Raw genomic sequence first — 23,721 nt, 5'->3', positions numbered from 1 at the left:
TCAGAAAAACATATATATGGGAGCTATATCTAAATCTGAATCGATTTCAACCAAATTTGGCACGCATAGCTATAATGCTAATTCTACTCCCTGTGCAAAATTTCAACTAAATCGGAGCAAAAAATTGGCCTCTGTGGTCATATGAGTGTAAATCGGCCGAAAGCTATATATGGGTGATATATCTAAATCTGAACCGATTTCAACCAAATTTGGCACGCATAGCTACAATGCTAATTCTACTCACTGTGCAAAATTTCAACTAAATCGGGGCAAAAAATTGGCCTCTGTGGTCATATGAGTGTAAATCGGCCGAAAGCTATATATGGGAGATATATCGAAATCTGAACCGATTTCAACCAAATTTGGCACGCATAGCTACAATGCTAATTCTACTCACTGTGCAAAATTTCAACTAAATCGGGGAAAAAAATTGCCCTCTGTGGTCATATGAGTGTAAATCGGCCGAAAGCTATATATGGGAGATATATCGAAATCTGAATCGATTTCAACCAAATTTGACACGCATAGCTACAATGCTAATTCTACTCCCTGTGCAAAATTTCAACTAAATCGGAGCAAAAAATTGGCCTCTGTGGTCATATGAGTGTAAATCGGGCGAACGATATATATGGAAGCTATATCTAAATCTGAACCGATTTCAATAAAATTTGGCACACTTGACTACACTACTAATTGTACTCCTAGTGCAAAATTTCAACCAAATTGGGGTAAAACTCTGGCTTCTGGGACCGCATTAGTCCATATCGGGCGAAAGATATATATGGGAGCTATATCTAAATCTCAACCGATTTCAATAAAATTTGGCACACTTGACTATAGTACTAATTGTCCTTCTTGTGCAAAATTTTAAGCAAATTAGGGTAAAACTCTGGCTTCTGGGGCCATATAAGTCCATATCGGGCGAAATATATATGGGAGCTATATCTAAATCTGATCCGATTTCTTCCAAAATCAATAGGGATCTATTCTGAGACAAAACACATACTTGTGCCAAAACTGCGACCTAGACTTTGATTACAAAAATGTGTTCACGGACAGACAGACATGGCTATATCGACTCAGGAGCCCACCCTGAGCATTTTTGCCAAAGACACCATGTGTCTATCTCGTCTCCTTCTGGGTATTGCAAACATATGCACTAACTTACAATACCCTGTTCCACAGTGTGGCGCAGGGTATAAAAATTCTTTCATGTTAAGATACCAAATTTTAAGTCGAATCACTTAACTACAAGGACAAAACGACTTCAGTGAAAAGTTTATCGACTTTGGGATAAGGAAAACAACTTTATATCAGAGAAATTCGCCTTCTATGCTTAGCAAAATTCGCATTCGTAGCTTAAGGACATGAAATCTTTGGCTTCACGACAATATTTTCAGTATTTCATATTCATGTAATTATGTTTGATATTTTTAATTGTTTCAAATCGACTTTGTGAAATATTAAGCAAAAATTGTTTGCACGACTTTTAAATTAAAATTGAGCAGTGTCGTAATCAAGGCAATTTTACTCGACTTCGATCACAACATTTTCATCAATGACAAGGCCACTTCGAAATATGGATTAATACATCCGAAAAGATGCTATAATACAGTGAAACCTTTTAGAAGTGGACACTTACGATATAGTAAATTACTTTTAATGTGATAATATAGCAAATGTCTCGCAAAATTTGTCCACTTTTGAGAGGTGTTCGGTTTTCAGAGTGTCCACGATTGAGAGTTTGGTTTTTAATATAAACCGAAACGGTTTATATTAAAAAAAAAAAAACAATAATGTTCGCACCTTAATATATTCAATTGAAATTCCATCTGTAAAATATATGACCATATTATTTACATATTTATTACAAAAAAAAATTAAAATAAATTATGATATTAAATGGGGGATGTACTAACAACAAAGGTTTTCGACCTATACGACCATTTACATCGACAAATAATTCTGTATTTTTCTATTGTTTTGTTTTGTTTTTGAAACTGCGTCAATTATATGTCTGTCAAATCCTCTTTTTCACCTTTCGAATAAATGAAAGAAAATGTTTTAATACAACTCATGAAACATTTATACACTCTATTATATTTCACCAGATTTGTTATGTTTTCTCCATCACTATTCTACTTCGCACTTCATTCCCGAGAAAGCGAGAGCGAAAAAATTCCCAGTATAAACATTAGGGCTGCCTTTCGGGATTAAAGGGTGATACGGTCAAAATTTGGTCAATATAAACTTGACGTATTTCTTTCAATTTTGCATTTAAAAAACCTGAACACCCCTCATTTCGAAAATGTGTGTGTGTAGAATGTTGCTCCTATTTTGATTTTGGAATTCACTCTTCAGTTGTCAAAATGCCGTCCAAGCGAGAAGAGCAGCGTATCAAAATTTTGCTCGCACATCGCGAAAATCCGAGCTACTCGCACGCAAAGCTGGCAAAATCGCTAAAAGTTGCCAAATCAACCGTTACAAATGTAATTAAAGTGTTTGGGGAACGTTTGTCGACAGCCAGGAAGTCTGAATCGGGGGGAAATCGAAAACCGAAAGCCGTTGAGACGACAAAGAGAGTTGCCGGTAGTTTCAAGCGAAACCCTAACCTCTCTCTCCGAGATGCCGCAAATAAGCTGGGTGTATCGTCTACAACCGTGCATCGAGCCACAAAACGAGCCGGACTATCGACTCACAAGAAGGTAGTGACTCCAAATCGCGATGACAAACAAAATACGACCGCCAAAGCGCGATCCCGGAGGCTGTACACGACGATGCTGACGAAGTTTGACTGCGTGGTAATGGACGACGAAACCTACGTCAAAGCCGACTAAAGCAGCTTCCGGGGCAGGAGTTTTATACGGCAAAAGGAAGGGGAAAGGTAGCAGATATTTTCAAGCACATAAAACTGTCAAAGTTCGCAAAGAAATATCTGGTTTGGCAAGCCATCTGTACCTGTGGCTTGAAAAGCAGCATTTTCCGGGACTGTCAACCAAGAAATTTACGTGAAAGAGTGTTTAAATAAACGTCTGCTGCCTTTCCTGAAGAAACACGGTTGTTCCGTACTGTTTTGGCCGGATTTGGCATCTTGACATTACGGTAAAAAGGCCATGGAGTGGTACGCCGCCAACAACGTACAGGTGGTTCCCAAGGACAAGAACCCTCCCAACACGCCAGAGCTCCGCCCAATTGAGAAATACTGGGCTATTGTCAAGCGGAACCTAAAGAAGACCAAAAAAACTGCTAAGGACGAGCAGCAGTTCAAGGCAAACTGGCTTTCTGCGGCGAAGAAGGTGGCTGTACAAAATCTGATGGCAGGTGTCAAGCGTGAGGCCCGGCAATTCGGAAAAGCGAAAGCCTAACTGAATATTTTTCCTGAATTTTATACTAATTGAACTTGAAAAAGAAATTTATTTTGATTTTTTAAATAAACGATTTCACCGATTTACACGCGTTTTCTCTTGACCAAATTTTGACCGTATCACCCTTTAATCCCGTCCCGAAATCCCGGGACCGGATTTATCCCGAATCCCGGGATTTTTTATTTTAAATACGGAAATTTTTCGGGATCCCGAAAAAAATAATATAAATTTGTTGAATTTGCAGCTTTTTAGGATTTTTTTATTAATAAATTGATGTCATCATTCAGTATAAATGACCCTTAGACCAGTGTCGACTGTGAGATATGTTTTTCATCTGCAATAAGAGATGATGAACGATGAAGTATGAAAGAAAATCCTTAAAATCTTTTGTTGAGTAAGAGAGCAATATGAAATAGCTTTTTAATTTATTTTTGTGTTCTTATTTTATGTTAAGTAGCAATTTAAATATATTTTTTTTTAATTTACTCTTATGTTCTGTTGTGAGTTTTTTTTTAATAATTATTGTATTGTATTCCTACAATCTACAAAGAAAGGTTTTATTTTAGAAACTAACATCTATTAAAAGCGATGACACAATCAGTTAATAGTTTTCGTCAAATTTAAGAAATTTTACATGAAAACGTGTTTTATGATGTTTAAGTATTCCGTATTATTAATAAAACAATTAAGATAAAATTTTGTAAAATATCTTTAGTGATACAAAGTTCAGAATGAACATAATTTAGGTAAACTTAAGAGTAAATAATATAATGGTGTAAAATGTCTTTGGTGCTATTCAAACTTAACAAGTTTTTGTAAAATTCGAATTTAATAGAATGGTGTACACTAATATTTCTGTCTAATTTTATGTTCATGTCGTAGGAGTAAGAAAAACAACTCACATCGAGGAAAATTTTAAATAGCATCAACTAAGTTTCATGAAAAATAAAATGGCTTTTGAAATATTCATTGATTTTTTATACCCTCCACCATAGGATGGGGGTATATTAACTTTGTCATTCCGTTTGTAACACATCGAAATATTGCTCTAAGACCCCATAAAGCATATATATTCTGGGTCGTGGTGAATATCTGAGTCGATCTGAGCATGTCCGTCCGAGCCCCTTGGAAGTGAAAAATTCATCCGATTCGGTTGAAATTTGGTACGTGATGTTAGTATATGGTATGCAACATCCATGCAGGAATTGGTTCATATCAGTCCATAATTATATATAGCCCCTATATAAACCGATCCCCAGTTTTGACCTCTGGTGCCTTTTGGAGAAGCAAAATTCATCCGTTTTGGTTGAAATTTGGTACGTGATGGTAGTATATGATATTTAGGTGAGGTTAGGTTAGGTTATGTATCAGGCTCACTTAGACTATTCAGTCCATTGTGATACCACATTGGTGAACTTCTCTCTTATCACTGAGTGCTGCCCGATTCCATGTTAAGCTCAATGACAAGGGACCTCCTTTTTATAGCCGAGTCCGAACGGCGTTCCACATTGCAGTGAAACCACTTAGAGAAGCTTTGAAACCCTCAGAAATGTCACCAGCATTACTGAGGTGGGATAATCCACCGCTGAAAAACTTTTTGGTGTTCGGTCGAAGCAGGAATCGAACCCACGACCTTGTGTATGCAAGGCGGGCATGCTAACCATTGCACCATGGTGGCGGTGATATTTAACAACCATAGCAAAAGTGGTCCATATCAGTCCATAATCATATATAGCCCCCATATAAACCGATCCCGATATTTGGTTTTGGAGCCTCTTGGAGGAGCAAATTTCATCCGAGTCAGTTGAAATTTGGTACATTGTGCTAGTATATGGCCGTTAACAACCATGCCTAACTAGGTTCATATCGGTCTATAGTTATATATAGCCCTCAGATAAATCGATCCCCAATCACACAAAAATTATTTGTAGACTTACCTATACATAACTTTTTTGTCTAATATATACCAGGTATGGAATAACTCACAATTTAAGAAACGATGCTAAGAAGTTTTAAGATACGACAACCCAAGTAATTCGATTGTGGATGGCAGTCTTTCGTAGAAGTTTCTACGCAATCCATGGTGGAAGGTACATAAGATTCGGCCTGGCCGAACTTACGGCCGTATATACTTGTTTTTTTTTGGTGTGAGGTGGGTCGAATAAATACAGAACTAATAAAGGTTTGCATGCCAAAAATATAACCAATTTGGTCAATTTCAATTTGTTTTTATTAGTTTAGTTTTATTTCAATAGTTTTATTTTTTAATTAAAAATATGTATTTTTACATAAGATTCGGGTACATAAGATTCGGCCTGGCCGAACTTACGGCCGTACATACTTGTTTTTTTTTGGTGTGAGGTGGATCGAATAAATACAGAACTAATAAAGGTTTGCATGCCAAAAATTTAACCCATTTGGTCAATTTCAATTTCAATTTATTTTTTTTATTAGTTTAGTTTTATTTCAATAGTTTTATTTTTTAATTAAAAATATGTATTTTTACATTTGTCACCTCTGCCCTCAATCTTATACAGTAATACTTCATAGACATCCAGGCTTGCTTACTCCTTCATTATTTCGTTTATTTGAATTTAACTGAATTTCGATTTTTATTTAACCTGTTACTTGAAACTATTTGAAGTTTAAATATATTTTTCCTAATTCCACTTAAACATTTAAACCAAATTTCTTTATGGATTGCCCTGTAATAATGTTTGTTTCTTAAGTCTTTCGTTTCATATTAAATTGCAGTGGTATAGGTTAGGTTGGGTGGCAGCCCGATGTATCAGGCTCACTTAGACTATTCAGTCCATTGTGGTACCACATTGGAGTCCGAACGGCGTTCCACATTGTAGTGAAACCACTTAGAGAAGCTTTGAAACCCTCAGAAATGTCACCAGCATTACTGAAATGTGGCATAATCCACCGCTGAAAAACTTTTTGGTGTTCGGTCGAAGCAGGAATAGAACCCACGACCTTGTGTATGCAAGGTGGGCATTGCACCACAGTGGTATGATTGTTTATGCTCCCAGTGGTATGATTGTTATGTATTATGTGAATACATGTGAGTATTTTACGCCTTGCAATGAGGTTAGTGTCTTAAGTCTTTTGTTTGATATGCAATTGCAACGATGTGATTTTTTAAGTGTTGATATTCACATGTACCAAATAATAACAATAAATTAAATGGAAATTAAAAGTCTGTTTCTGTTTCTGTTGTTTATTTTATTTAAAATAAATTTCAATGTTATTCAATCATTTCTGAAGAACTACAGGAGCCGTTATACTTATTCATATGGTGTAAAAATTAACACCTGCGTTTTCGAGTTTGAAATAAAATTCCACTTTTAATTTTAAACAGTGGGTCAGCAAACCTTCAACTGATTAATATCAAATTTAGTTTGTTCGCTAAATTCTTAGATTATTACAAAAACAAATAAAAGCATGAGCATTAAATTTAATGTAGTAGTGTCAGTTATTCTCACATTCAAATTCACGTGCAGATAATTTATTGAATTTTTATGTCTACACTGAAAGAAGTGTTTTGCTTTCTGAGGAACGAAATTTTAGCCCAGCAAAGTTTTCTTTTCATGCAAAAAAAAAATCTTTAAAAGCAAATAAACCAAATTGGAGACAATTGTTGAATCTCATCGGTTTTATTTGCTATTAAAGAAAATACTTTATAAAAAATTCTAAAATTTCGTTACGGAGGAAAGTATTTTTTCTTTTTTTCTAATCCAAAAAAAAAATGTTTGTCTATGTGAAGTATTTTGTTTTTCGAAGTTCCTTTAAATGCACTTTGTGCACGCATTACACACTGATCTTTGCTGTATGCTCTACATATATTCTGACGTCGTAAACGTCAAAATTTATCATAAAAAAAATATACCATGCTTCTAAAGAAACTTTTTACCGCGAAAAAATTCTATTTTAGTTACAATGGTCGTATGGTTAAGTTTTATGCCCATAGAAAGTTTCAATGGAATTGTTATGCTTTTACAAATTCTTAAGGCCTGTAATATATGGTTTTTAGTTTTAAATTCCAAACAAAAGAAGTATTTCCAAAAAAGAAAAATATGTCAACATTTTATTTCTATAATAAATTTTTCTGCAGTTAAAGTTACAAAAAAAAAAAAAAAAAACAATCAACTGCGAAATCACACCTTAATATTAAATATTTATAAAAAAAGGTCTCAGTTACATTACTATCACCTCATTTGTAATTTAGATTTATGTTTTAAACTAATGGGGATTTCTGGTCATAACCAAAATGTGCCTATGTGATTAGAAATAATAACTTTGATAAAATATTATTCTTGTCAAAATGCTAAAATTTGTCTATAGAAAATTATGTAAATATCTCTTTTATTTATTAACATGTTTTTGTTTTTCAAAGCATAATTCATTATATTGAAATTTCCATAGAAAGTTGCTTTACATGTAATATGAATTTACGAAAGTTGTTAATTTTTTTATCAAAAGCAAATGTTCTTGGAATTCTGTTGATATAGTAAATTAAGGTCTAAAGGTTCTTGAACTTCAAAACTACGCAAATGTGTTGTTAGCAAGGTTGCCACTCGAACCAAAAAGAATTTATTTCTATAGCAAATTTTTTCAAACTCTTATTTTTATAGAAAAATTTTGTCAAAATTTTATTTCTACAGAAATTTTGTAACAATTTATTTCTATAGAAAATTTTGTAAACATTTTATTTCTATAGAAAATTTTGCCAAAATTTTATTTCTATAAAAAATTTTGTCAATATTTTATTTCTATAGAAAATTTTGTCAAAATTTTATTTCTATAGAAAATTTTGTCAAAATTTTATTTCTAAGAAAATTTTGTCAAAATTGTATTTCAAACAAATTTTTTCAAACTCTTATTTTTATAGAAAAATTTGTCAAAATTTTATTTCTACAGAAAATTTTGTAAAATATTTATTTCTATAGAAAATTTTGTCAAAATTTAATTTCGTCAAAATTGTATTTCTATAGAAAATTTTGTCAAAATTTTATTTCTATAGAAAATTTTATTTCTATAGAAAATTTTGTCAAAATTTTATTTCTACAGAAAATTTTTGTAGTGGATTTATATAGAATAAATATGGTTGCCAAAATCAGATAATTTTTTCTCGACATTGTTGCGACATGTTCACCTTCCAAAAATAACATTTTACTCTTGAAACATGTTTAGGGTGATTATATTCCGTCTGCGTGTTCTATTAAATTTATTTTTGACACAGAAAAATCTGGATTATACATACAGAGTATACTCCAAATTACAAAAAGATTTGTGGGCTATAGAGACATGCTTTTGGATTATTTAATCCATACACGCAGAGAAGAAACATGATTGCCACGATCATATTCGAAGAGCAAAATAATATGATAGGAGCTATTTTTGCGACGACCATGTAACATTTTCACTTGCAACCATGTTGGCTCAGTGAACATAGAAAGAAAAATAAAATGTTCCTCATCTAAACAGTTATATTGATAAAAAAATTTGTTGAATCAAAAGACAATGGTCACGATCTAAAATATTATGGTATTCGTCAAAAATGTTTTTCTCTCAGTTAAAAGAACATGATCACAACCTAAAATGTTATGATCTTTATGAAAAAACTTTTTTCGTCGCCAAAAAAAGGACGCCACTTGAGAAAAGAAAACACAAAATTAACTTTGTTTATTTATTTTTATATATTTATAAATTAATCTATTGTTTATTTGTAAAGGGTGGTTAAATTTCAAGGGCCGATGTTGATTTTGAATAAAACACAAACTATTCAGGAAATTTTTTGTAATTTTATTTTATTATGATATATTGGTATTACTCGATTATGTATGGAACAAAATATCGGCCAAATGGGCGCCGCGACCTCGGTGGCACACCTTCATCCGATGGTCCAAATTTTCGATGATGCTGAGGCATAATGGAGGTTCTATGCCGTTAATGTGCCGAATTATCTCATCCTTTAGCTCTTGAATTGTTGCTGGCTTATCGACGTACAACTCTTCTTTCAAATAACCCCAAAGAAAAAAGTCCAACGGTGTCAAATCACATGATCTTGGCGGCCAATTGACATCGCCATTACGTGAGATAACACGGCCATTGAATTTGTTGCGCAAAAGAGCCATTGTTTCGTTAGCTGTGTGGCAAGTGGCATCGTCCTGCTGAAACCACATATCGTCCACATCCATATTTTCCAATTCGGGCCATAAAAAGTTCGTTATCATCTCACGATAGCGAACACCATTCACAGTAACTGCCTGACCGGCTTCATTTTGGAAAAAATACGGCCCGATGATGCCGCCAGCCCATAAACCGCACCAAACAGTCACTCTTTGTGGGTGCATTGGTTTTTCGACAATCACTCTTGGATTCTCATTCGCCCAAATGCGGCAATTCTGTATATTGACGAATCCACTGAGGTGAAAATGTGCCTCATCACTAAAGATGATTTTCTTCGAAAATTGATCATCCACTGTTGCCATTTCTTGGAACCATTCTGTCCATTCACGACGTTTGGAATGGTCAAGAGGCGTTATTTCTTGAGCCAATTGCACTTTGTAAGCGTGTAAATGCAAGTCTTTATGCATAATGTTCATCAACGACGAGCGTGAGAGGTGCAATTGTTGGCACGACGACGAGTTGAGGTGGACGGCTCTTTAGCCACACTATCGCGAACAGCAGCAATATTTTCTGCAGTACGAGCTGTACGAGCATGCACTGGTGTTCTCACATCTTCTACAGACCCGGTTTGCTCGAATTTTTCCACGATTTTTGCGATTGTACGCACATTTGGACGATCAAATTGACCAAAAAAAATCACGAAGTGCACGATATGCATTTTGATTTGAACGCCCATTTTCGTAATAAGTCTGGATAACTTTAACACGTTGTTGGATTGTGTATCTCTCCATGGTTCAAATTGAGTAAGCCTGAAATAGAGAAATGTCAAATAAAATTCGGAAAAAAACTTGGCGTTTAGGTGTGGTTTGCATTCAACATCGGCCCTTACAATTTAACCACCCTTTATTTATAATGTCGTGCAAGCCAACATCACATATTTTTACACACTCTATTTTGGCACAATTTCAACAATAAGTAATCATTTCATATTTACTTCGTGCCCATCAAACGTACCAACGCAGACATCATGTAACTGCAAATAAAAATAAATTATACCATGTATCAAAATACAGAACAAAAAACAGGTACATTTTTTTCAATTACACTTTCTGTTTTTGTGTTGGCATAAAACCACGTTCCACGTGTGTACCTGCTCAATGTTTTTATAAAATTCTTTTCGCTGCAAAAAATTAAATGGTTACGAAAATATGTACATTGTGTTTATGGCCATGAAATGGTACTAGACATGTCTATATACGTAACCTATAAAAATACTTTTTGCCCTGCAAAAAAGTCAAAAAATTGAATGGTACTTGATTTTCCCGACCATTTATTTAATGGTCTCAAATTCTATCAATTAAATAATAGAACATGTGCGGCATTTGAGAACCATTTAAATGCTTATAGCCAGCATACATTTTTCTCTGCTCGAAAACTATTTTTACGAAGACAAAACATGATCTAGATAAGCTTTAAATGGATGCGGCAACCATGTCCAAACATGGTTTTTCTGTGCGTGTATCTTCAAAGATCTTAATTTTCTCAGACTATCTTTTTTAATAAATTTAAATGAAATTACAAAAATTTCCCCGATAAAAATACCGACCTCGAGTTCATTTTTATTGATAATTTTTAATTGGCAAAAACAAGTCAAATACAATAAAACAATTTTTCAAAAAATATAATAAATCAAAATGTATTAAAGAAAATGAAAATGCAAATTTCATTTATGTTAGATAAAAAACCCCACTAAATATTTATAAACGCTCGCCGAATGTTTTAAAGGATTTGTATTAACCACAACTTCAATGGACTTAAGTTCACCAAAATTATGATTTATACATATCACGGTAATAAGTCACGAAGATAGACCTTCCTTTAAAACAATTCGGGTCACGTTAGAATCTGAAAATATGATAAAATTCTGGGAACTCTCGGGATCCCGTGTGCCGAAAAAGAACCATAATTGCAATATTTTCTTTTTATTCTACTTCTATAGAAAATATACTACCATTTACATGTAATAAACAACGTCATCATCACTATTACGAAATTAGTAATTTGTATAATCTTTGTTTTGTTTTGCACTGAATATTTAATAACATAAAAAATAGAATCCCCCATTTGTTAATAGTATTAATACAGTAAATATTTGTGTTATTCCCATCAAGTAGAGCTATAAAAGAATTGTTTTTTTATTTAACAATTGTCCAATTAATTATTTATGCAAATTTCAGTTCATAAGGTAATTTATATTAAAACGATGTGAACAACAACTTACAATACTTAAATATGTATTTAATAATGACGGGTATTGACATGCTATTTGCGAGTCATTACAAAAGAAACGATTAGTAAATAATTAATCAATTACGAAATGTAAACAGCCTACGATTTAACATCAAAAATGCGTTTGGAATATAGTGTAAAAATTAGATTTAATCAAATCCATTAAACATATTGAGCAATATTAGGGTATTTATTTAAAGAACGTCATTGAAAAGTGGCCATGAGAAACAAAAAAACTCTAGATTAGAAGAAGGGACCTCGCCTATAAAAATATGATTGTGTTAACTATCTTCAAAAGACATGTTTCTTAAATAAACAACCGTATGCTAATATTTGCCTAATATTACAATAAAATCCAAAACTCACTATCAACACCATTCGAATTCATCTTCATGCCCCAAGTATTGCTCTAATTACATACAAGAAGCTCTGAGCAATTCCATTAATAAATGTATAATGGCTTCGTAGTAAACCAACTAACCAACCATCCATTCAACCAACTACCCAACCATCCATTCAACCATCTACTGCAATTGGTAAATAAACAAGAGTACAGCTTCTCAATTTTTTTTTAATCGCAGCAAAGTTTTGTTTAAACATGATAGACATATAACAGGTTTCATGAGTAGCTGTTAGCATAAAGCATGACATTTTTTGTCTGTGATTATAACAATCTCAAAATGTGTAGACATTTCCTTCTAGATTTACCTCTTAAAAATTTGCAACCAGTGTCATATTATGTCTGGCAAATTAGCATTTTAAGTAATATGTAAAAAATACATATTTGTCATCAGTTAAACTCAAAACAGGTATTAGTCATAGGCTAAAACGTAAATCATTCTATTGTAATAAAATGAAAATGATATGTATTTATTTTGTATGATTTGAATTTAATTGAAATGCTATTGAATTCAACAATTCTATATTAAATAAGTATCAGATTCATTACAAGAACCATCACGAATAAAAAAATGCTTAAAATGTATATGTGGACTAAGTAGTTTTTACCACATAGTGTTTTATGTGCAAGCCACCGTGGTGCAATGGTTAGCATGCCCGCCTTGCATACACAAGGTCGTGGGTTCGATTCCTGCTTCGACCGAACACCAAAAAGTTTTTCAGCGGTGGTTTATCCCACCTCAGTAATGCTGGTGACATTTCTGAGGGTTTCAAAGCTTCTCTAAGAGGTTTCACTGCAATGTGGAATGCCGTTCGGACTCGGCTATAAAAAGGAGGTCCCTTGTCATTGAGCTTAACATGGAATCGGGCAGCACTCAGTGATAAGAGAGAAGTTCACCAATGTGGTATCACAATGGTATCACAATGGACAGGCTCACTTAGAGAGAGGGCTGCCACATAACCTAACCTAACCATATAATATTTATGCATTCACAAAAATTTACTTGGATCCAAAGATTTTAAAATTTTTGGTAATCTTGTATTACCCGGCCTATTTAAAAATTAATAACCACTTATTAATTGACATCGCTCCGGATTACATTTACATACACCCTCAAAAAAAAAATCGCTTCTGTAACATAACAGTTTGGCTGATAAGTCCCCGGTCTAACAAAGAAAAACACATTTTTTTGTCAAAATTCGTTTTTATTATTCAACATAGTTCCCTTCAAGAGCGATACAGCGATTATAACGACTTTCCAATTTTTTGATACCATTTTGGTAGTGCTCCTTCGGGTTTGCCCCAAAATAGGCCTAAGTTTCGGCGATCACCTCTTCATTGCAGCCAAATTTTTTCCCTGCGAGCATCCTTTTAAGGTCTGAGAACAAGACAAAGTCGCTGGGGGCCAGATCTGGAGAATACGGTGGGTGGGGAAGCAATTCGAAGCCCAATTCATGAATTTTTACCATCGTTTTCAATGACTTGTGGCACGGTGCGTTGTCTTGGTGGAACAACACTTTTTTCTTCTTCATAAGGGGCCGTTTTGCCGCGATTTCGACCTTCAAACGCTTCAATAACGCCATATCACAGATTGGCTGATAAGTCCCCGGTCTAACAAAGAAAAACACATTTTTTGTCACAATTCGTTTTTATTATTCAACATAGTTCCCTTCAAGAGCGATACAGCGATTATAACGACTTTCCAATTTTTTGATACCATTTTGGTAGTGCTCCTTCGGTTTTGCCCCAAAATAGGCTTAAGTTTCGGCGATCACCTCTTCATTGCAGCCAAATTTTTTCCCTGCGAGCATCCTTTTAAGGTCTGAGAACAAGACAAAGTCGCTGGGGGCCAGATCTGGAGAATACGGTGGGTGGGGAAGCAATTCGAAGCCCAATTCATGAATTTTTGCCATCGTTTTCAATGACTTGTGGCACGGTGCGTTGTCTTGGTGGAACAACACTTTTTTCTTCTTCATAAGGGGCCGTTTTGCCGCGATTTCGGCCTTCAAACGCTTCAATAACGCCATATAACAGATTGGCTGATAAGTCCCCGGTCTAACAAAGAAAAACACTTTTTTTTTGTCAAAATTCGTTTTTATTATTCAACATAGTTCCTTTCAAGAGCAATACAGCGATTATAACGACCTTCCAAGTTTTTGATACCATTTTGGTAGTACTCCTTCGGTTTTGCCTCAAAATAGGCCTCAGTTTCGGCGATCACCTCTTCATTGCAGCCAAATTTTTTTCCCTGCGAGCATCCTTTTGTGGTCTGATAACAAGAAAAAGTCGCTGGGTGTCAGATCTGGAGAATACGGTGGGTGGGGAAGCAATTCGAATCTCAATTCACGAATTTTTGCCATCGTTCTCAATGACTTGTGGCACGGTGCGTTGTCTTGGTGGAACAACACTTTTTTCTCCTTCATATGGGGCCGTTTTGCCGCGATTTCGACCTTCAAACGATCCAATAACGCCATATAATAGTCACTGTTGATGGTTTTTCCCTTCTCAAGATAATCGATAAAAATTATTCTATGCGCATCCCAAAAAACAGAGGCCATTACTTTGCCAGCGGACTTTTGAGTCTTTCCACGCTTCGGAGACGGTTCACCGGTCGCTGTCTACTCAGCCGACTGTCGATTGGACTCAGGAGTGTAGTGATTGAGCCATGTTTCATCCATTGTCACATATCGACGGAAAAACTCGGGTGTATTACGAGTTAACAGCTGCAAACACCGCTCAGAATCATCAACACGTTGTTGTTTTTGTTCAAATGTGAGCTCGCGCGGCACCCATTTTGCACAGAGTTTCCGCATGTCCAAATATTGATGAATGATATGACCAACACGTTCCTTTGATATCTTTAAGGCCTCTGCTATATCGATCAACTTCATTTTACGGTCATTCAAAATCATTTTGTGGATTTTTTGATGTTTTCGGTAACCACCTCTTTCGGGCGTCCACGGCGTTCACCGTCCTCCGTGCTCATTTCACCACGCTTGAATTTTGCATACCAATCAAATATTGTTGATTTCCCTGGGGCAGAGTCCGGAAACTCATTATCAAGCCAAGTTTTTGCTTCCACCGTACTTTGTTCTCTTCAGAAAACAGTATTTTATCAAAACACGAAATTCCTTTTTTTCCATTTTTTCACAATAACAAAAGTTGCTTCACAAAAGACGCTCTATCTCACAAACTAATTGACTTACAGACGTCAAATTTTGACACGAATCATTTGAAGGTTGGTACTATATAAAAATAATATGCATTTAATACTAGCGATGCCGTCTATGTGTCAGACCGGGGACTTACCAGCCAACCTGTTATTAGGGACAAATTTCTTTAAAAGAATGACATTTTAATTAAAATAAAGTTTAACACATAATTTTTTTGAAATGTTTTTGTTTTTATTAAATTTAGGGCAAAACTTTGGGGGAAATTTGCATCCCTCCGTTAAGGTCGTATTATTATACTTTAAATTGTCCCTAAAGTATAATAACACATATTTGATTTAAAGAATACGTCCTTAAATTATCTGAAATATTGAATCTTTTCATTTAAAATAAAAACGCTTCAAATATGGCATATTTTGAGGATTTAGCATCTTTAGTTTAATTTTTTTTTTGTATTAAGAACATTTTTACTTTGAAGTATCCGTTAAAATTTGGATTTTCAAACTCGCATTTGTTTGTACATGAATAGCTTTATTAATATAACGAAAATGAAATGAAATTTGATAAATGAGATATGTATCTTAATTTTAAATGTAGTGATCTTAGATTTAAAGCCAGATAGGTCGCTAAAAATGTCTTTATTTTAAAGAATCCGCATATTTGGCTCGAAATCAATAGCAAAAAAAAGAAAGGTCAAAATCTATGATCCAAGTAAATTTTTTTTGAGTGTATGCTGAATAAAAATAAAATTTTGAGTATATGCTTAATAAAAATAAATCGATTTGTTGGGTGATCCATCTTATAGTCCTAACTTGGCACCGAATGACTTCTTCCCATATGTAAAAAATAAAATTAGATATCAACGTTTTTCGATACCTGATGAAGTGCTTGATGCGTTCAGAATGCATGTTTTTGAGATACCTCAATAAGAGTGGCAAAAGTGCTTCGACAATTGGTTCATATGCATGCGAAAGTGTATAGATCTTAATGGGGAATATATTGAAAAACAATAAAAATACTGGAAGATGAATATTTTATCCAGTGTAATCAAAATTTATACACTGAAAAAAAAAGCATACCCGGTTCCAAAGATTTTGTCTTTACTTTAAAAAAAATTGGCATTGATTCCGAGCCAAAGAAGCGGAGAATACAAGTAAGGATACTTTTAAGACACAATTCTCTTTTAAAATCGGGTTTTGTGTACTTGCTTCTAGGAAGCAAATTTTAATTTTTCGCTTTTTCAGCTTTTTTTCTTCATATGCTATCAAAGTCCTTTAAAAACGAGTTAACGACAACTTTATTTTCCAAATTAAGACTCGACTTCTAGTAGAAATTATGCTGTGTTTCAAGTAAAACACGTCTTTAAAATAAAGTGTTGAAAAACATGTCCTATATTTGAACGATTTTTTGCTTTGTAGTCAAGATGCAAAAAGGCAACAAATTTAAAGACAATTTCATTAAATTTAAAGATTTTTTCTAAATTATTAAAGTCAAGTTGACCTTAGCCCAAACATTTTTTCTTTCATGTTATGATATCCATTTTTATCAAATCACTTAATTGTAAGGACAATACGACTTAATTGAAAAGTTTATCGACCTTTGGTCAAGGAAAAAAACTATACTAGAGAAATGCGTCTTCTATGCTAAGCAAAATTTGCATTCGTATTTTAAAGACATGAAATCTTTGAACTCACGACAATATTTTTTTCAGTGTATACACATTGTAAATAAATCAATTTTATTGCAAAGACTCGTGTCTTACTGTAAAAATAATTCTTTCCGGAAAAGAATTTAGTTTTCAGAACACACACGCTTTAAATTCTTTCAGTTCTGTGCCATGCTATATATTTTTATTATCAAAATGCATATTAAATTAAAACAATTCCATCGACAGCCGGTCAATATAAACAGAAATTTTACGATAATTTTGTATCACTGTATGTAAATATTCGGTCTTTTTTTTTAAATATATAAGTGTATTGAAAACATTTTTGAAAATTAAATAATTATGTATGTCATCAAAAGAATAATGTGAATAATTAACAAAAATACATACATATGTATTATTAGAACGAGCTTATTGGACACGAAGATGCTATTATTAAGAATTAAAACAAAAAATTTAAAGCGATACAATTTTGGGGATGATGTCACGACGGGATGGATCAGGTTAATTCAGATGCCTGGTTATGTATCCAAACACGGATCGTTAGCGTACGTAGCGTTGCGTATCAGCTAATTGTTTTATGATATACGACAGCTGATTACTCGACGTTAGCGAAACGTAAACGTATTGTAAGATCTAGAAAAAAAAAAAAACAAAAAAGGACGTCTCTTTTTCGTATCAGTTGATAAAAAAACAATTAGGAGTGAAAGGATATTTTATTAAAAAAATACAATTGTGTTGTTTTCGGTCAAAATGGATGATGAGAAATTGATATATTAGTAAAAAAATTAACCTTTTCCCGCCTCTTCTTGATAGTTTGTTTACAAGTTTTGCGATCATATGGTCCGTTTTTTTTAAACGTCAAAATAAATGTAAATGTTGAATCAGGCTGCCACCTAACCAGTCCATTGTGATACCACAGTGGTGAACTTCTCTGTTATCACACAGAAAAAATATCACCAACATATTTCCAATTAAAAAGTTAATTGAAGTTGAAAATGTTTTCAATTAATAAATTAATTGGTACAATTAACTTTTTAATCAAGATAGAAACATTAAGTTAATTAAGTAAATGATTGAAAATTTTATTATTTTTAATTTAAAAATAAATTGATACAATTAATTTTTTAATCAAATTCGGAAGACCAAGTCAGTTAAAAAAAGTGATGAACATTTTTTTATTTTATAATTAAAAATGTATTTCAAACAATCAATTGTTATTCCAAATAAAAACTCTAAGCCAATTCAGAAAGTAATTAAAAATATTTACCTTTTTTAATTAAAAAATTAATTGAGTTTTGTAATCAACATCAATTAAATTTTTAATTGAATCAATTAAAAAACTAATTGAAATTTGCTAATGAAATCAATTATTTTTTTAATCAAGAATTTTGTCTATGCCCAATTAAAACTGTGATTGGTACTATCATTTTCGTGATTGAAGACATTTCAATTAAAAAATTAATTGGATCAATTAATTTGGTGATTGAATCAGAAAAGTTTTTTTTTTGTGCACTGAGTGGAGCCCGATTTCATGTTAAGCTCAATGACAAGGGACCTCCCGAGTCCGAACGGTGTTCCACATAGCAGTGAAACACTCAGAAATGTCCAGCATTACTGAGGTGGGATAATCCACCGCTGAAAAACTTTTTGGTGTTTGGTCGAAGCAGGAATCGAACTCACGACCTTGTGTATGCAAGGCGGACATGCTAACCATTGCACCACGGTTCCCAAATGTAAATGTAAAAATGTAACGTTAACGTAACGTATGATTAACGTTATATTTTTGGATACATACACTGAAAAAAAAATATTGTCGTGAGACCAAAGATTTCATGTCCTTAAAATACGAAAAGCTTATTTCTCTAATATAAAGTTTCTTTGTCCAAAAGTCGATTATTTTAATTGTTAAAGAAAATTTTGTAGTTTGAAGGAAATAATTGGAGTTCAAAATTTGCAAGAATGTCTTTAGTGCCATACGAAGTTCACAATGGGCGCATTTGTAGTAAAATTTACAAATTTAAAGAAATAATAAACTAGTTTGTGACAGGTACGAATTTATCTTTATTTATCTTTATGCTTCATTTTTTTAGTGTAGTTTGGTGAATGTAAGTTCACCTCTTCTGTGGCACAGGGTATAATAAGTTTGTGAATTTGTATGTAACATCCAGAAGTAGCAGACTGAGACCCATCAGTTAGTATACATATCTCCTTAGAATCAAATTCTGAGATTAGGAGATGTCCGTCTGTCTGTTCGTGTATTTTTGTGTGCAAAGTACGGCTCGCAGTTTAGGTCAGATAGTCCTCAAATTTGGCACAGGATCTTAATTCTGCTCATAGACAACCGATGTTGATTTGGAAAAAATTGCTTCAGATTTAGATATAGCTGCCGTATATATTTATTATCGATCTGGTCATAACTGACGTGTTTCGTAATCGATCTTCTTAAAGTATATCCAAAAGTTTTGTGGGTCTCGTAAAATTTGCAAAATATGAGCCAATTCGGTTCAGATTTAGATATAGCTCTCATACATATCTGATATGCACTTATATGGCCCCAGAAGCAAGAGTTTTGCATTTGCTTCAAATTTTCAAATTTTGCGCAAAACGAGTACCATTAATACACTGAAAAAAAAAAACATGCCCGCTTCCAAAGATTTTGATTTTACTCTAATGATTTTGGTATTGATTCTGAGCCAAAGAAGCGGAGAATACAAGTAAGGATACTTTTAAGACACAATTCTCTTTTAACTTTGAGTTTTGTGTACTTGCTTCTAGGAAGCAAATTTTAATTTTTCGCTTTTTCAGCTTTTTTTCTTCATATGCTATCAAAGTCCTTTAAAAACGAGTTAACGACAACTTTATTTTCCAAATTCAGACTCGACTTCCAGGAGAAATTATGCAATGTTTCAAGTAAAAAACGTCTTTAAAATAAAGTGTTGAAAATCATGTCCTATTTTTGAACGATTTTTTGCTTTGTAGTCAAGATGCAAAAAGGCAACAAATTTAAAGACAACAAAAATTTAAAATTTCAGGCAACAAATTTAAAATTTCATTAATTTTAAAGCAATTTTCTGAATTATTAAAGTCAAGTTGACCTTAGCCCAACAATTTTTTCTTTCATGTTATGATATCTATTTTTAAGTCAAATCGCTTAATTATAAGGACAATACGACTTCATTGAAAGGTTTATCGACTTTTGGACAACGAAAAAAACTTTATATTAGAGAAATGCGTCTCCCAGCGTCTCCAAAAAAGTAATGAAAATGTTCTTTTTGGATCCGGAAGTGGTGCAAAATTGACGCAGAAGCGATGAACTTAACATGGGCTTGTCATAGGACGGAAGTCCTCCATTTCAACAGCCGTTGCACTGAATTTGCATCACTTCTTCAGGTGTGATCTGAATTCAATGTTTTGGATGTAAATTAAAAAATTATGTGATAATTTGTCAAATAAATAATTTTTATATTTTATTTTATAATTGTCGGAAACGTTTGACCTCAAATATTTTCAAAAATGCACAATTTTTACAGATTGGATTTAACATTTTTTCGACAAAATTTAAATGATTTGTACCATTTTATGAATTCTTACTCTGTTTTTAACCTATTTGAAACAAAAAAGTTTAAATTACCCATTAAAAGTATAAAAAACCAAGTTATAAAAAATTGAATTAAAAGAACTTCCTGGGTAGTTAAAATAAAGAACATCATGGGGAGTGCATCTTCTGGAAGTGCTTTTAAAGTTGTGCCTTTGGAAGAACTTCCAAATTTTTTTGCTGGGCTCCTAACAGCTTGGCCGATAAGTCCCCGGTCTGACACATAGATGGCGTCGCTAGTATTAAATGCATATTGTTTTTATATAGTACCAACCTTCAATTGATTCGTGTCAAAATTTAACGTCTGTAAGTCAATTAGTTTTTGAGATAGAGCGTCTTTTGTGAAGCAACTTTTATTATTGTAAAAAAATGGAAAAAAAGGAATTTCGTGTTTTGATAAAATACTGTTTTCTGAAGGGAAAAAAATACGGTGCAAGCAAAAACTTGGCTTGATAATGAGTTTCCGGACTCTGCCCCAGGGAAATCAACAATAATTGATTGGTATGCAAAATTCAAGCGTGGTGAAATGAGCACGGAGGACGGTGAATACAGTGGACGCCCCAAAGAGGTGGTTACCGACGAAAACATCATAAAAAAACCCCAAAATGATTTTGAATGACCGTAAAATGAAGCTGATCGAGATAGCAGAGGCCTTAAAGATATCAAAGGAACGTGTTGGTCATATCATTCATCAATATTTGGATATGCGGAAGCTCTGTGCAAAATGGGTGCCAAAAACAACAACGTGTTGATGATTCTGAGCGGTGTTTGCAGCTGTTAACTCGTAATACACCCGAGTTTTTCCGTCGATATGTTACAATGGATGAAACATGGCTCCATCACTACACTCCTGAGTCCAATCGACAGTCGGCTGAGTGGACAGCGACCGGTGAACCGTCTCCGAAGCGTGCAAAGACTCAAAAGTCCGCTGGCAAAGTAATGGCCTCTGTTTTTTGAGATGCGCATGGAATAATTTTTATCGATTATCTTGAGAAGGGAAAAACCATAGATTAGGTTAGGTTAGGTACGGTGGCAGCCCGATGTATCAGGCTCACTTAGACTATTCATTCCATTGTGATACCACATTGGTGAACTTCTCTCTTATCACTGAGTGCTGCCCGATTCCATGTTAAGCCCAATGACAAGGGACCTCCTTTTTATAGCAGAGTCTGAACGTCGTTCCACATTGCAGTGAAACCACTTAGAGAAGCTTTGAAACCCTCAGAAATGTCACCAGCATTACTGAGGTGGGATAATTCACCGCTGAAAAACTTTTTGGTGTTCGGTCGAAGCAGGAATGGAACCACGACCTTGTGTATGCAAGGCGGCATGCTAACCATTGCACCACGGTGGCTCCCGTGGTGCAATGGTGACTATTATATGGCGTTATTGGAGCGTTTGAAGGTCGAAATCGCGGCAAAACGGCCCCATATGAAGAAGAAAAAAGTGTTGTTCCACCAAGACAACGCACCGTGCCACAAGCCATTGAGAACGATGGCAAAAATTCATGAATTGGACTTCGAATTGCTTCCCCACCCACCGTATTCTCCAGATCTGCCCCAGCGACTTTTTCTTGTTCGCAGACCTCAAAAGGATGCTCGCAGGGAAAAAATTTGGCTGCAATGAAGAGGTGATCACCGAAACTGAGGCCTATTTTGAGGCAAAACCGAAGGAGTATTACCGAAATGGTATCAAAAAATTGGAAGGTCGTTATAATCGTTGTATCACTCTTGAAGGGAACTATGTTGAATAATAAAAACGAATTTTGACAAAAAATGTGTTTTTCTTTGTTAGACCGGGGACTTATCAGCCAACCTGTTATGCTAAGCAAAATTTGTATTCGTATTTTAAGGACATGAAATCTTTGGCCTGACGACAATATTTTTTTCAGTGTAGTATCGGTAAGTAGGCCAATCGTTTTAGATTTAGATATAGCTCCCATATATATCTTACGCCCGATTTATAGTCATATGACCACAGAGGCCAAAAATTTACTTTGATTTACGTGACACTTTACACAAGGAGCATAATTAACACTCTTACTAAGGGACGGTTAAAATCATTTTTAGTGTATATGCCTTTTGCCCTACTTTGCTTTCTCATCTGATTTGGAGGGTAAATAAATTTTCATCAAAACATTTTTAAGCGATGTTTCACATCTATGATTAAACCCAGAAATGAAATACACAATTTTAGGAACCTTACTAGCCTCTACATATCGAACAACAACACATATGTATATTTCTAATTTTAGTTGGTCATTAAAAATAATCTAAATTTTTTGCGAGAACTGTGTATATGTTTGTGTGTTGATCAATCTGTCTTAAATGTTATGACCAAAAATTGGTTGTTTTTTTTTAATTCTACACAGCTTACAATTTTGGTATTTTAGTTTTCAATGGAAAATCCCGCAACCATATGGGGCATAGTAGTATTAATGAAAAAAATGTTAGAACAAAAACAAGAAAACAACATTAATGACGTTTTATTGTAGAAAGATAAATAAATAAAAACTTGTTTACTGCAATAAAATGTAAAATGTCGTCTATTGAAAAATTGCAATGTTGTTGATATACCATACTCTGAATGTGTCTTTATAAAAATAATGGAAATTTTTCAATATAAAATATGCAAAATAAATAAGCATATATTATTAACTATCATAGCATATATTATTAACTATCTAATTACAAATTCAAATACGTCATTCCAATAATTCATTTAATTCATGTCAAATTACATTTCAATTGTTTACAATTTTAAAATCTTCTTTAGTACAACAAAGAAATGCTATATTAAACACTCGAAAAAAATGTACAAACAATTTAAGTTAAATTAAACTGAATTAATATACAACAAGTAAGGAAACAACCAGGCAGCGTATTGATCATCTTGGTTGTAAATATTTTAATGATCTATTATCTCTTTATTTAAAAGAGATTGAAAATCTTTCTGTTTTTAAAACTAGTCTGAAGAAATACTTACTAGATGAGCTCCTGATATAATGTTTGTACACAGTAGTTAAACGAACGCTAAATTTAACTTATTTTTGTTGGAAAAAAATTATTTGCTTGTGACAGCTCAATGGAATCTTACTT

The 23,721-nt window shown here is 33.6% G+C and overlaps 1 protein-coding gene across 1 annotated transcript in view; it reads left to right on the top strand.

The window, feature by feature from the left end:
• Window positions 1-23,721, top strand: part of LOC142229248 (nose resistant to fluoxetine protein 6-like) — an 84,615-nt gene that overhangs the window by 13,258 nt on the left and 47,636 nt on the right. The gene's annotated exons all lie outside the window — the stretch shown is intronic.

The sequence above is a fragment of the Haematobia irritans genome, chromosome 3 (assembly GCF_050003625.1).
Source record: "Haematobia irritans isolate KBUSLIRL chromosome 3, ASM5000362v1, whole genome shotgun sequence".
Lineage (NCBI taxonomy): Eukaryota > Metazoa > Arthropoda > Insecta > Diptera > Muscidae > Haematobia > Haematobia irritans.
This window is presented reverse-complemented; position numbering and strand designations above follow the sequence as displayed.